The sequence below is a fragment of the Papio anubis genome, chromosome 15, assembly GCF_008728515.1.
Source record: "Papio anubis isolate 15944 chromosome 15, Panubis1.0, whole genome shotgun sequence".
Classification (NCBI taxonomy): Eukaryota; Metazoa; Chordata; class Mammalia; order Primates; family Cercopithecidae; genus Papio; species Papio anubis.
This window is the reverse complement of record NC_044990.1, coordinates 67,844,844-67,858,430: the sequence shown is the minus strand read 5'-3', so window position 1 is coordinate 67,858,430 and position 13,587 is coordinate 67,844,844. Positions and strand designations below refer to the sequence as shown.

Below are 13,587 nucleotides of genomic sequence, written 5' to 3'. Positions count from 1 at the left end.
AATTAATGTCATATTAATTAATATTTAATAATGTTAATTAACTATCACTTTAATAGTTTTCCTTGTTTGTTGTTCCTCTAATTTTCCATTAAAATCTAAATTTACATAAAGAAAATGATACATAGTTTCAGTCCTACTAACAAGTTGGGACAGCTTATGTTCATGGTAACCTGCCTTGTTATTTTCATTAAGTGAAGTTATGTAAGAATGTGATCATCAACAATCTCTAGTAACTGGGCAATTAGTATAGCTTACTGGAAGAATGCATAAAATATGTTTGAATCATAGCCATTATTGTTTTGCCAAACAAAATATTAAACAGCATTTATCTTACTACCTTGAAACAAGCAGATAAATAATTCTTTTATCTACTTTATCATCTTTCTTTTTTCCTCCATTCCTCCCTGTCCTCTACTTTTTATTATTTATGGAAACAAATTACTGGCATTTTCAAGATACACATGGTTCTGATTAATAATTTGATTAACATCAGATGGAATGATACATGCAAGAGAAATAAATTTTGATTTAATCTCTGCCTTTTTTTTTTTTTTTTAGTACAGCAGCTTAGCCTTTTGCCTAACATGTAAGTATCCTAATTTATAAGTTGGAGAATGACAGGCATGTAGAATAACTTTGCCAATATTTTCCAGTAACCAGTAGGTGATAACTACCTACTAGTGGTGCTCGGAACACATCTGTCTGGCTGAAAACCAATGTTGTGAGATACTGCCTCTCATGATATCTATGACAACAATTAAAAAGGTAAGTTCACACCTCATCAAACTCTCAGGCTGACTGTTATCCTATTTTTGTGACATGGTAGTAATGTATGAAAACAAAAACTGAGACTTGTATGAGTAGTTCACTCATGCTATTGCAAGGTATCAAGTTGCAAGAATTCTTATCTTTCACTCTTCTCTGCTTATTATTCAAGAACTACAAATCTATTTCAAAAAGAAATGCTGCGTGACCACTCTTCTTTGGTAGTAGTTTTAATATCTTTGTTTATTCCTAGTATTCCATAGTAATATCTCAAACCCACAATGGCTTGCAAGAATTTCTGAGCACCAGGCAATGTTGAGATCCTTGTCTAACCCTGATGAGATCAAGGAAGAAGAACCTGATCCTGAAGAGTGGCACAACTGTGTTGTGACCAAACACAGTTAAGAGTACACGTGGTAGATGAGGAAGGGAACCAACAACATCAAGAAGGGAAAGGACTTCGGAGGATAGCTTGCACCTGTCCCAACTGTAAAGAAGGTGGTGGGAGAGGTACCAATCTTGGGAAAAAGAAGCAACACATTTGTCATATACTGGGGTATGGTAAAGTCTATGGGAAGACCTCACTTCTGAGAGCTCATCTGCATTGGCATTCTGGAGAACACCCTTTTGTTTGTAACTGGATGTACTGTGGTAAAAAATTTACTCGAAATGATGAATTACAGAGGCACAGAAGAACACATACAGGTGAGAAGAAATTTGTTAGTTCAGAATGTTCAAAATGCTTTGTGAGAAGTGACCATCTTACCAAACATACTAAAACACAGCAGAATAAAAAAGGTATTCACTCTAGCAGTACAGTGCTGGCATCTGTGGAAGCTGTGCGAGATGATACTTTGATTACTGCAGGAGGAACAACACTTACCCTTACAAATATTCAACAAGGTTCTGTTTCAGGGATAGGAACTGTTAATACCTCCACCACCAGCAATCAAGATATCCTTACCAACATTGAAATACCTTTACGACTTGTCACAGTTTCTGGAAATGAGACAATGGAGTAAATATTACACAAATACCTATTTGTTGTGGTTATATTTATACAGTACTGAGAAGAATATTGTTCCTAAGTTCTTAGATATCTTTGTATTGATATGCAGAAATTTTTGGATTGACAGTAACTTGGTTATATATAAAGAGAAAATTGAATTTAACAATGTGAATGGTAGTCTAACCAAATGCATCAATCCTGTGTGGTTTAGTGTAAAAATGAGAAGATGTTAGTATTTATCTATTGTAAGATAAAGCTGGTGTGTGAAAGAAATCATGGTACGATAAAAATTTTGTAATTTTCTTGATGACTAGAATTTTTATTATGCATAACTGACAAATCAAGTGTCCAGGCAAATATTACATAGTGTAAGTTTTACTTAGCTTATCAGTTTGTCATTTCGAAGCTAATTATTTTAATTAGGTTAACTATGTACAAATTTTAAGAATTACTCTTGTAAGATTTTGAAAACTGCATTTTAATATGGAACTCTAGGGATAGTCACCTTTTAAATCCTACATAAGTTTTTTGCTGAAAAGTCATGTTTAAGATTTAATTTGCCAAAACAATGTCTTGTTAATATTCTTTCAATAACAAAGTTGGGCAATCTAACCAATGTTTAAGAAACTTTAAAATGTATAGCTTGAGGCATTTAGATGGTAAGAAAATGTTATAGTGAATTATCCCTTTTCTTGAATATTGGAGAACCAAAACAATAAGTTGTATTGCATCTTAGCAGTGATTTTTATCCATTCTTGTTTTCAAAAACCATATGTCTGCCAGCGCCTTAAAATCCATCATGTAAATTACCAGTAAAGTATAACATATGCAAACATAACAAAATCATTTCCATAGTGACGATACTCCAACCACACGGATATTAGTCATAGCAAAACTAGAGGCTTTATCATTTTTTTAAGGCTTCTTTTTTTTTCTGTCCAGGTAGTCAGTCTGCACTTAAATATCAATCATTTTTCTTTTTTGCTTCTTCCCTTAAAATTTATATGTATCCAGTACATTTAACTGAGAAACGTATGTTTTTTTATTATGCTGTATTTTCTTTTTATTTTTGTATTATTGTTTATATTTTCAATTTTAAAAATGTACAAAATAAAGTTACATTGCTGGTCTTGGAAGAGCTATACAATTTTGCCAAATGTATACCTATAACTGTAGCCGTTCAACTATTGCAAAAATTTGGAATTCTGTTCATTGGTTATTCTTAAGACCATCTTAAATTTAAAGGCTACTTTAATTTATGTTTAAAGTGTATTATAGCAGTGTGGTAGTTAATAAAACACTATTCATTTTCTTTTGAAAAAAATAACAGAGGGATATGGAATCCAGTATTTATTTTAATTATGTACTTTTCTGGTATTCAGCAATACATATGTTTTATATAGGTTAAGGCAATTTGCAAAAACTAGACCAGACGTTCACCACATTAGACAAAGGTAGGACAATTTTATATTGTTTTAGAAATATACTTTATGGAATACCCTATTGAATCTAAGCATTAGTGGCTACTGCTGCTTCTTAAATTTTCATGCCATGCCTTCAAAAATACCTTATATATTTTCTTTTTTAGTGTTCCAGTAGTTGATAAAAGATCCAATGAAATGAAACTAGGTTGAGTATCAAAAATTTAAAAGTTTTACTGACAGAATGATATTATTCTACAACATAAAATTTCCCCATTGAATCTGATAGTGATTTTTAAAATCTTATTTGAAGTATTACAGTGTACAAATAAATTCTAGTGACTTTTTTCATTGAGAGTAAAATCATGCTACTGGATAAATAATTTTTTTTTTTTTTTGGAGTGGAGTCTCGCTATGTCACTAGGCTAGAGTGCAGTGTTGTGATCTTGGCTCACTGCAATCTCCACCTCCCAGGTTCAAGCAATTCCCCTGCCTCCGCCTCCTGAGTAGCTAGGACTACAGGTGCATACCACCACGCCCAGCTAATTTTTGTATTTTAGTAGAGATGGGGTTTCACCATGTTGGCCAGGATGGTCTCGATCTCCTGACCTTGTGATCTGCCTACCAGTTTTTATTATTATATAAGTGAATAAATTAAATCCAAGGATTTTTAAAAAATTTGTAGATGCTAGTATACACTTAGTTATATGCACATTTCTATACATCAGTTATATGTGTTACACCCATCATTTGAGTCTCATATTTAATCTTTAGATGCTTCATTCTTTTAGATGTTTGAAATATGAAGGAGAATAGATAATGCTGTTAAATGATTAAATTAGCCATAACTACTGAAATATTTGTGTATAACCTGAGTGTAATTTGCAACTCACATATGTGTTTTGCCAAAATCCCTTGGTAAAATATATTTTAACTAGGATCAGAATAGAGGAATCAGGGCTTGGATAAGATGAGACCGTTAAGGTGCAAAGTTTAAGGCACAAGATTCAACAGAATGCAAAAACACCTGTCATCAAAATAATGACTTTTCAGAGGACGGGTTGACCAGATGTCTCCAATCTGGAATTGGCCTCTCAGTCTGTTGTGTAGATGTGTGTTGATTACATGGGATTGGGCAATAGCAGACGGGGCTTAATATTCAGTAAAGAGACTGAACATTAGAACGAATCTGGATATAGGCTTTTGAGGTGGTGCATCTGTGCAAGGTGGGAGAGGTGGTCAGGACCTTGAGGGGAGGCAGAAACAGAATGCCTGTACAATGTATCTTATTGATACTGTTCTAAATAAAGAAAAAGATGATAACCTTACTCCATAAGTCGAGAACCACATCCTCGAGAAAGAAGTGTACTCTTTAGGTGAGTACTTCTCTGATAACAGAGAGTGTAAACCTAAGTTAATCGTCAGCCTATATGAAGTTGCTCTTGTCAAATTTTATGATTCATTAGACCTGAAAAGACAGCCTTTAGATAGCAAAGAGAAAATGAAACTAATGTTGAATTATTGAACATATCTAATTAAGCAGTCTGCCAGTTGTTGGACATTTAGGTCATTCCAGGTTTTCCTTGCTATAAACAGCCTAAGGATGAGAGAACCAAAAGCTTAACTCAAATACAGTCAGAAGGAAAATTCTTTCCGTTGAAGGAATGAACATTTTTATCTCCATCATTATATGTAACAAATTTTAATTCTATATCAAAAATGGAAAATTGGAGTTCTTTACTGATGATGGGAAAGAACAAAAGACAACATTGCCTTATGGTTCAGAGTGATACTGAAATCTGAAAAGGGAAGGAGAATCCCCTAAAAATGGGTGCAGGGATCCATACTCTCCCTTTCTCTCCTCTTGTTCATTTTCCTTCTTGCCCTGCTCTGCCTAAGGCAGAGTCAGGGACGTGTGTGTTCCCCACAGAGACTTGCACCAGGCTGCCATCTGGCCCTGGCCCTGGCCCAGTGGGCACTAACTATCCTCAGTCGGCAGATCTGGCATCTCCTTGGCATGTGTCCCCTCAGTTCATGTGCGATATTTAATGATGTGAACCTCACTTTTCTTCTGAAATTGCACCCATCTCTTCTGGCTTCTAGGATAACTCTTTCTAAGACCACTCTCTGTTCTTCCCATCATCAAATGCTGCTTTTCACCACAGTGCTTTCCCTCACTTTCTTGACAGCTTTTCCAGGGGAAATTCCACCATTCATAGGGCCAAACCTTAGCCACGTGATGACGACTCCCACTGAATTCTCTATAGAGTTCCAGCACACAAATTTCAGTTTCTAATTGTATGTTCTCCATCTTGCATTTACAAAATTTAAATACATTCCCTTCTCTCCTGATTCCACTGGAAAGAAAAAAAATTGATCCCTTTGCCAAGTTCTTTCAATTAATGTTCTATTATCTCATTCATTCAGGTTTGAACTCTCATAGCCATCTTTAACTCTTCTTTATTCCTATATCTAATCAGCTACCATCTCCTGTCAGTTCTGTTCCCAAAAAAGGGTTACATTTTGATTATTTGAGGCTGAATTATACACGGTTGAGGCTGAGCAGTGAGCTCTCCAGCTGAGAGCATTTGTTGGGCAACCAACAAGTGGAGAAGCAAGAAGCCTGAAAGCAGAAGAGCTGCCTTTGATATAAGCAGGGAAGAGAGATCAGAACCCTGCTTGGCCTCCTTTTCTCAGCCTCCTGCCTCCACCCCAAGTTACATATATCCCCAAAGCTCGACCCATTCCCAGAGTGAATGATCAGCATTCATCCACTAACCGGAAGCACGTCCCAGCTCTCTTCTGTGCCCCCCACCATTAGAAAATCAAAAGCTGACTGTAGCTTTGATTTAGTTTGAATTAGGAATTAATATCTTCTTCGTCACTACCAACTTCTCCCAGTTAATGGAATAGGAATGGTAATTCTAGAATCTTTTATCTCCTTTCTCACTACTATAGCCCCTATTCAAATTTTCAGTATCTCACATCTAGATGATTGTAGAAATAGCTTACTGGTCTTCTCTGCTTGGAGTCACATTCCAATTCAGCTCTCACCGTGCATTATTCTAAAATACACCCTTGGTCATATTGTTTCTCCATCAACAGCTTCAGTGGTCAAGTACTGAACATTGCTTATATATCATTTACATTGCCAGTATTCCTGCTATAACAAGTTCTCACTTATTCAGAATTGGTTTAAAATATTGGGGTCTGTGCCGGGGGTGGTGGAGAATGAACAGACACAAAAGACAAAGACAAACAGAGAACATGGCGGCCGCACTCAGAGCCTCCGCCTCACTTTATTTATACTCCATAAACCCCACGTCAGCAGAAAGAACACAATGCAAAACAAACTTTCTTTACCCAGATGTAACCTTCTACTCAGTTCCTTGTCTCTATGCTCTTCCTTATCTGCCCGCCTTCTTGGCGCCTACGGGAGTTCATTAAAAGTTCAATTAGAGATACTGTCCTTGAGCCCTATCTATTCTCAGCATACTGTTTTCAAAGGCCCCTGCATTAAAATGTAGTACAAAACACACACAAACTGACAGTAACCTAAGTGCCACCAATAAGGAATTGCTGAATAAATTCTAGTACATCCATGACATGGGATAATAGGAAGTCATCCATGATATGGAATAATAAGAAGTCATTTGAAAGAATCAGATGATGGCATAAAAATATATCTACCATATATCTCCTTGTTTTTACGTTCTGTAGGCAAACAAAAATTTAGGAAGAACACACACCAAAGAGTTATAACCTGTAGCTGCCTGAGGATTGAGATTAAGAGGAAAAGACGGCTTCTATGTTTATTTTGTAATTGTTTTATAAGCATCTGTGTTCTTAAAATGTGTTACAGCATGCAGGTATTATTGTTAAATACCTAAAGCCAATAAAGGTTTATAAATGCATTTGTTATCTGAGAGCTTCATTTAGAAATTGTTATCATTATATTTTTATTTGGGGTACGTTAACACATGTGTATGTATAAACCTAAAATTTAATAATATAATGTACTCACTAGACTATGCTCATTAAAGGCAGGGTTTATATAGTCAAAGAAAATAAATAAAAGGGGACAATAATATTGCAAGAATTTGACATGTCTAAAGGGGCCTGCAGAAATACTTAGATTTGAATCTCAAGTTTAGAAAGCCCTGAACCCCATATTGAGACCATGTGGGGACTTGCTCAGTTAGGAGAGGCCATCTCAGTTGTGTGTCATTGAGGCAAAGATGACCTCAAAAGCATCCAGACTGTGCAGTTGCACTGTGCTCCATGCTCAGCAGCGCCACATGCTTGATTTAAAGCTCTGCTGTCACTGTCTTGACATTCTTATTGGATCCAAACAAGGAGCCCCACGTTTTTCTTTTGCACTGTGCGCTACACATTACATAACTGGTCCTGCGTAGAGATGGGATGTGGTACCTGTGCAGGAAGGTGAAATAGGAAGGATGATTTTCTAAGCCTGCAGCAAAAATGGAATAATACTAAGTGATACCTCATGCTATTGAAATTAATAGTGTGAGAAAATACATTTAAAGTTTGGAAGGTAATTTTTATTGTTTGAGAGCAACATCCTTTGAGATGTGGTGAAGGTGATAATGTAGTCAAGTGCATATTTACCTGGAGATCATACCTTAAGATATGAGGACATGCAACATAGTTAAAAGGGAATATGGAATTAGATGATATTTCTCTAAAATACTAGCTCAAGCACTTACATGCTTCATGACCTTAGGCAAGTTCTACATTTCCTCTTGCTCCATTGAAAAATTGGGTACTAATGCCCATTTATAAGGCAGCAAACAGGTAGTCATCAAAAATGTGTCCTATGATGTTGGCCTCATAAGTGTCTTAATTATTTTTTTCTAGCTTTAAGCAGAAGTAGATTTTAAGCCCAAATACAGATTACTGGCTTCATTGAAAAGAGAGAAATTTTGGCAAAATTGCGCCAGCATGACAGGAATCCCTGGAGCTAATGCCTGCTTGCTTTACAGAAGATTGTCTCCTCCACTTTGAAGCTTCTCCAACATTCCATATTACTTCCCCTGCCCTCTTCATCCAGGTGCCGGGTTATTGTAGACATCTATGTTCTATTCCTGACCCACTTTAGAGGGTTTGGGAGAGAATTAACTAGATAGCAAAAGGGACATGCTCAGCACATATTTAATGCTAAACAAAGGAAAACAGAGAAAACTGTGAAGGCAATGCTGCTGCTGCTGCAGCTATTTGATAATGATATCCTGGTTGGCTAATATTACATAATCTTCATAACAACTCTAAGAATTAGACACTAATAGTATCTCCTTTGTAACAGTATGTAAAACGATTTTTAAAAGAGGTCATAACAACAAGTTTTAAAAAAGATCATATATAACTTTCCCAAACCAACAGAGTTAGTAAGTGCCAGAGTTAAGATGAAAACTGAGGAAGTCTGATTTGAGAGTTTTTCATGCAAGTTCTGCTGTTACTACCTGTACTCTAATTTAGTAGTTATGGACATATAATTTCAAATTCTGCACAATGGTAGAATATTCTAATTTTAAATGAGTATTAAGCTGAGTCTTATTAATTTAAAGCAAACAAATAAGTTCAAATGCAAGGGTATTCATTATTGAATACTTAATTTTTATTCCACATAATTTATATGCAAATTATAGGCAAAAATGTATGTTATTGAATAGAGGTGAGAGAATATCCAGTTTAAACACCAGAAGTCTTAATATGCATATATCTCAGATGATCGTAATAGTTTCATAGAGCTTTTGCATATAATTGTGCATAAAAATGCAACAAGTAGTTTATTGCAGGTTCTGTTAAACTAATTTTCAATAATTGTTCTGTTGCTACTTCTAACATTTCTCTTGATGGCATACCTTCCGCTGCTGTCTTTCATTATGATTAAATAAATAGTTTTAATTATAATTTTAATTTGCTTTAATATAAGACTCCATGCCAACCTATTAAAAACTTGTTAACAAATACAGATAATAATGGAGGAAATATTTGCAAAATTTACTGCAAAAAGTTTAAGCAGTGAAAGCTTAATAGCCTGATACAGAATGGAAACCATAGTATTTTTGTATGCGGCAATATTAAAGTAATCGTCAAAGTCATAACAGGCTGGTCTCTATGGTTTGCTTACTTCCTGCATGAGCTGATTGTTTTAATCAATGCCAATAGTGATATGGCTGAAATACTGTAGCAATGCAGGTGTCTCAGTTTTCTCTGCATTGTCTTCGTTTTTCTATTTGTTTTTTTCCCTTTGGTATCCAGTCGTCAGATAGCAGGAATGATATTCATTGTTGGATTCTTACCGTATCATGTGGTGCGGTCAAAGTCAATCAATACATTGTATCTCGACTACCTCAAAGGATTTCAGCTTTAATTAGCACATTCATAATTTTAAAGAATTGAAGCATTAGCAAGTTCATAGTAGTGGTCAAGAAATATAGGCAAACAATTTGACCTTGATGATACCACAGAAAATTAAAATAATAACAAAGTTTAATCAAGGCCAAAGGAGAATATTGGGCCTTCAGAGTTCAGTATAGTCTTATTTACAACATATCGCACTAATGATTGCACATACAGTAAAAGCGGGTTTTTTTTACCCCTTGCATAAGGAAAGGAAGATATATTTTTTTCATGAATACGTTTTAACGCAAAAATCCTGTTGGACATAGTCTTGTAATTGATTACTTTACTTACTGAAGTTTTAGCACATACTTCTGGATTAACAGTGAAACTCCAAACTAGTTTTATATGTATTGACACATTAATGTAGTGTTTCTATTGTCTCTTTTTAACAACTAATGCCTTAATCAACCCAAGCTATGGAAAACAAAAGACACTATTTTCAAATATAAGGGGTGTTGCCTACGTGTGAAAACAATAATTGGCTAATTCTTCAATGGGAAAACTTTTGATAGAGAAGTATTCAGAACCAACCAAATAATAAACACGAAAACAACTGTGCAGTTTATTTTTCTGCATAAAACTTTTATTATAGAAAGGTTTAAATCAGAGTTTTCAGCCAGAATAAACTTGAGTCAGCTCCCTATCCTTTTTTTTCTTCATTTTGTACCATTAAATGCAATAGGGCCCACTATGCTCACTGTAGCTACTATTCTAGAATGAGAACACAAGAAACAAGAAGCAACCTTTAATGGGTTCTTATGCCCTAGGAATTGATAAAAATAATCAGTCAGCTGCTGATTCTCTTGACTTTTTTTCTTCTGATTTTGGCAAGTTTGCTTTGATTTGGCCTTTTTTCGCATCAGAGACTCACATTTGAGCACTGGCAACGGAGAGTGGGAGTATTTTACTTGCCTATATTAAATTATTTTAATATTTTTATTAAACTTTATGAATATTTTATTAATTATCTTTAATTGTCCACATAATAGTGAATCAAGATTTTATAATATAACACCATTGGAACAAAATTGGATATACCAATGCCTATTTTCTGATAGTAGCACGTTGATATAATTTTTATATACATTATTATACAATAAAAATTCAAGTCAATTGCAAGTAGCAGAAGTTGAAAATCAGGTTTAAATTAATCAGACCTTTAATTAAACTTAACGATCTTTGACTAGCAGCAGTTTTCTTGGCTGAGTGTTAAAAAATAAAACTCTAATAGAGAATTTTTTTTTAAGATGGAATCTAGCTGTGTTGACCAGGCTGGAGTGCAGTGGTGTGATCACAGCTCACTGCAGCCTTAACCTGCCAAATTCATGCAATCCTCCCACCTCAGCCTCCTATATAGTTCGGACCACAGGTGTATGCCACAATGCCCAGCTAATACTTACAGAAACTGAGTTTTGCCATGTTCCCAGATTGGTCTCAAAATCCTGGGCTCAAACAATCCCCTCGTCTTGGCCTCCCAAAGTGCTGGGATTACTGGTGTAAGCGATGGTGCCTGGCCTAATGCAGAGCATTTTTTTTTTTTTTCCTGGACTATATAGCTTTCAATATAGTGAGAGTAATAGACAAGTATAAAATAATCAATTTGATATAGGGGAGATTAGGTTACACATGGGAAGAATATGCAAAGTAGACTGAAGGAATAAGTATATTTTGTATTATGTTTTAAATTTTGTATAAGGAGATATGAAGAGTTGAATAAATTACTTGTACAAGTATTAATATCAGGTCCTGCATAATGAATTCTCAACAGATGGAGACATATTCCAAAGTGCCTCTGTCTTGATCTTAATAATTAGTGAGATTCTAGACTTCCACAGGTCAATTCTATAACTAGCCCATTATTTCTGTGGTTTTATTATTTTTAAAATATAAATACATAAGACTTTTCTTTCTTTTGTAGATGATGAAAGAAAACTAGAGAAAATTCTTAATACGAATAAAAACAACAAAATGCATTTCTGTGTTTATATTTAACTTAATAGTCATTTCAAAAAATCTGTTATGATTTGTTTTAAAAATAAATTCAATGTGCGAACTAAAATAGTGCTTATTAATATAGTATTAATATCCAACAACACTGACACAACATGAAATATTTTTCCTTAGGGATTATCGGTTATTATTCTGAGATCCAATTTCCAATTTTTTTAGTGTTTAAATTTTGAAATTGTGCTTGTGTTTCTTCTTGCTTTTCCTTGTTCATTTTGTTTTGTTGATATTTGTTAAGCATAACTTTTCTTCTTCTTACCTAGCAAACATCTTAAAATAACTTATATTCTCATCACTCAAATCAACATTAAAGTTATTTTATGAAATTTACATGCTATAGACCCATTTTGACCCTGGTCCTATTCATATAGCATTTACAAGTCCTTTCTACAAACAATTGCTAGGCCTTTACCCTGAAAAGAAAGTGATTTTTTTAGCCACTAAAATAACAGACTTTGCCTTACAATTTCATTTCATCTTTTGTTTCTTAAATAAAACTGTACTACCCTATTTTCATAATTTTTTGATCAACCTATATAAGACAATGAGCATCAATTAACTAATCTTGCCTCTAGGACTTCCTTTATTATATGCTCAACAGAGACTATTTTATAGATAATTTCAACTCCGAAGGTTTTTTTTAAAAGACTCTGTTTTATACCTCCTATAACAGTGGATCTCAGCCCTTCTGAAATAATGTCGCCTTGTAATTATAAAAACTGTGTAGTTTTATCTAGTGACATGAAATCCATGTGTTATAATGAAGGGGTAATGAAAAAAAAAAAAGGCCCTCATTTAATAATACCACAAGGATAGGACTCTTACAATATGTGTTATTATTATATATGTGGTGTGTATTATTTTACAATATATTAATGATATCAATGTTTCAGGTATCGGATATCTGCATCTCCCACTGCATTCTTTGATCATCTTGAAACAGATATCTGTTATGAATAAATTGACTTCAGTTCTCAGAACATGACAGATAACTTTATTATTACTCATAATTTTTATGTATTCCTCACCTACTTTTGTGTCTAGTGAATATCTACTCATGCTTAAATATTATGCTCAAGGGCAGCTCTCTTTATATTTTATTTAAATCCCAGATAGATTTTACTGCCACATTATTTTTTTTATTTCTCCTGGATTTTACACAGTGGGGTTCTGAATAGCCAGTAACTATCACCCTTTAAATTCTTTCTGTCATTCACAAATATCTGAGAACAAACACATGAAAAAGATACAGAAGAGAGAAGATAAGTTTTAATACTAATTGAGCAGATTAGAGTCATAGCTTTGGATATAGAGCTGGCTAATATTTCCATTCCTTCTCTCAAAGGGTTGCTGACACAGCTGGACATACACAATGCCCTTGTGAGGGAGTGTCACCAAGTTGAAATTGACACAAAGGATGAGCCAATATATTCTATGCTATTTGCAGGTAGCTGGGTCTAAAAGAGAAATCTCTGAGGAGCTAGGCCAAACACACACCTTTTCATTTCCAAACCCAATAATCAGGTAAGTCAAAATGGAGAAAGAAATGCTGAGTCAGAAAGATGCCAGTGAAAAATTTAAAAAAGTGAGGAATGAGGAATATATGTTCATCCTATAATTTCATGCCATTGATAAGATGGAAAGAGAATTTCGATAAAGAGAGGGTTATGATCAACTTTCTCCAAGATGCGTAGCTTAAAAACGCAGCAGTCCTTCAGTCAGTAGGAGAACAGAGTAGAGTTGACCTTGGCCCGCTGACGTGGGCAGAATGAGGCAACTTCTGCCACAGAATATCATCTCATCCTTGCATCCTACATTGGGGCCATTATGTGCTTTTGACGAAAGCCATGGTTAAATCCTAATCCCAGCTCATACAAGACGTCAGAAGTGCGTTTTTCTGCTATTCCTACTCCCATTTAATTGTGTCTTTTGATGTTTGGCTGGGAGTTTTGGCCTAGA

At 34.7% G+C, this 13,587-nt stretch overlaps 1 pseudogene; it reads left to right on the top strand.

The window, feature by feature from the left end:
- Positions 1-540: 540 nt before the first annotated feature.
- Positions 541-3,450, top strand: LOC110741659 (annotated as a pseudogene).
- Positions 3,451-13,587: the final 10,137 nt, after the last annotated feature.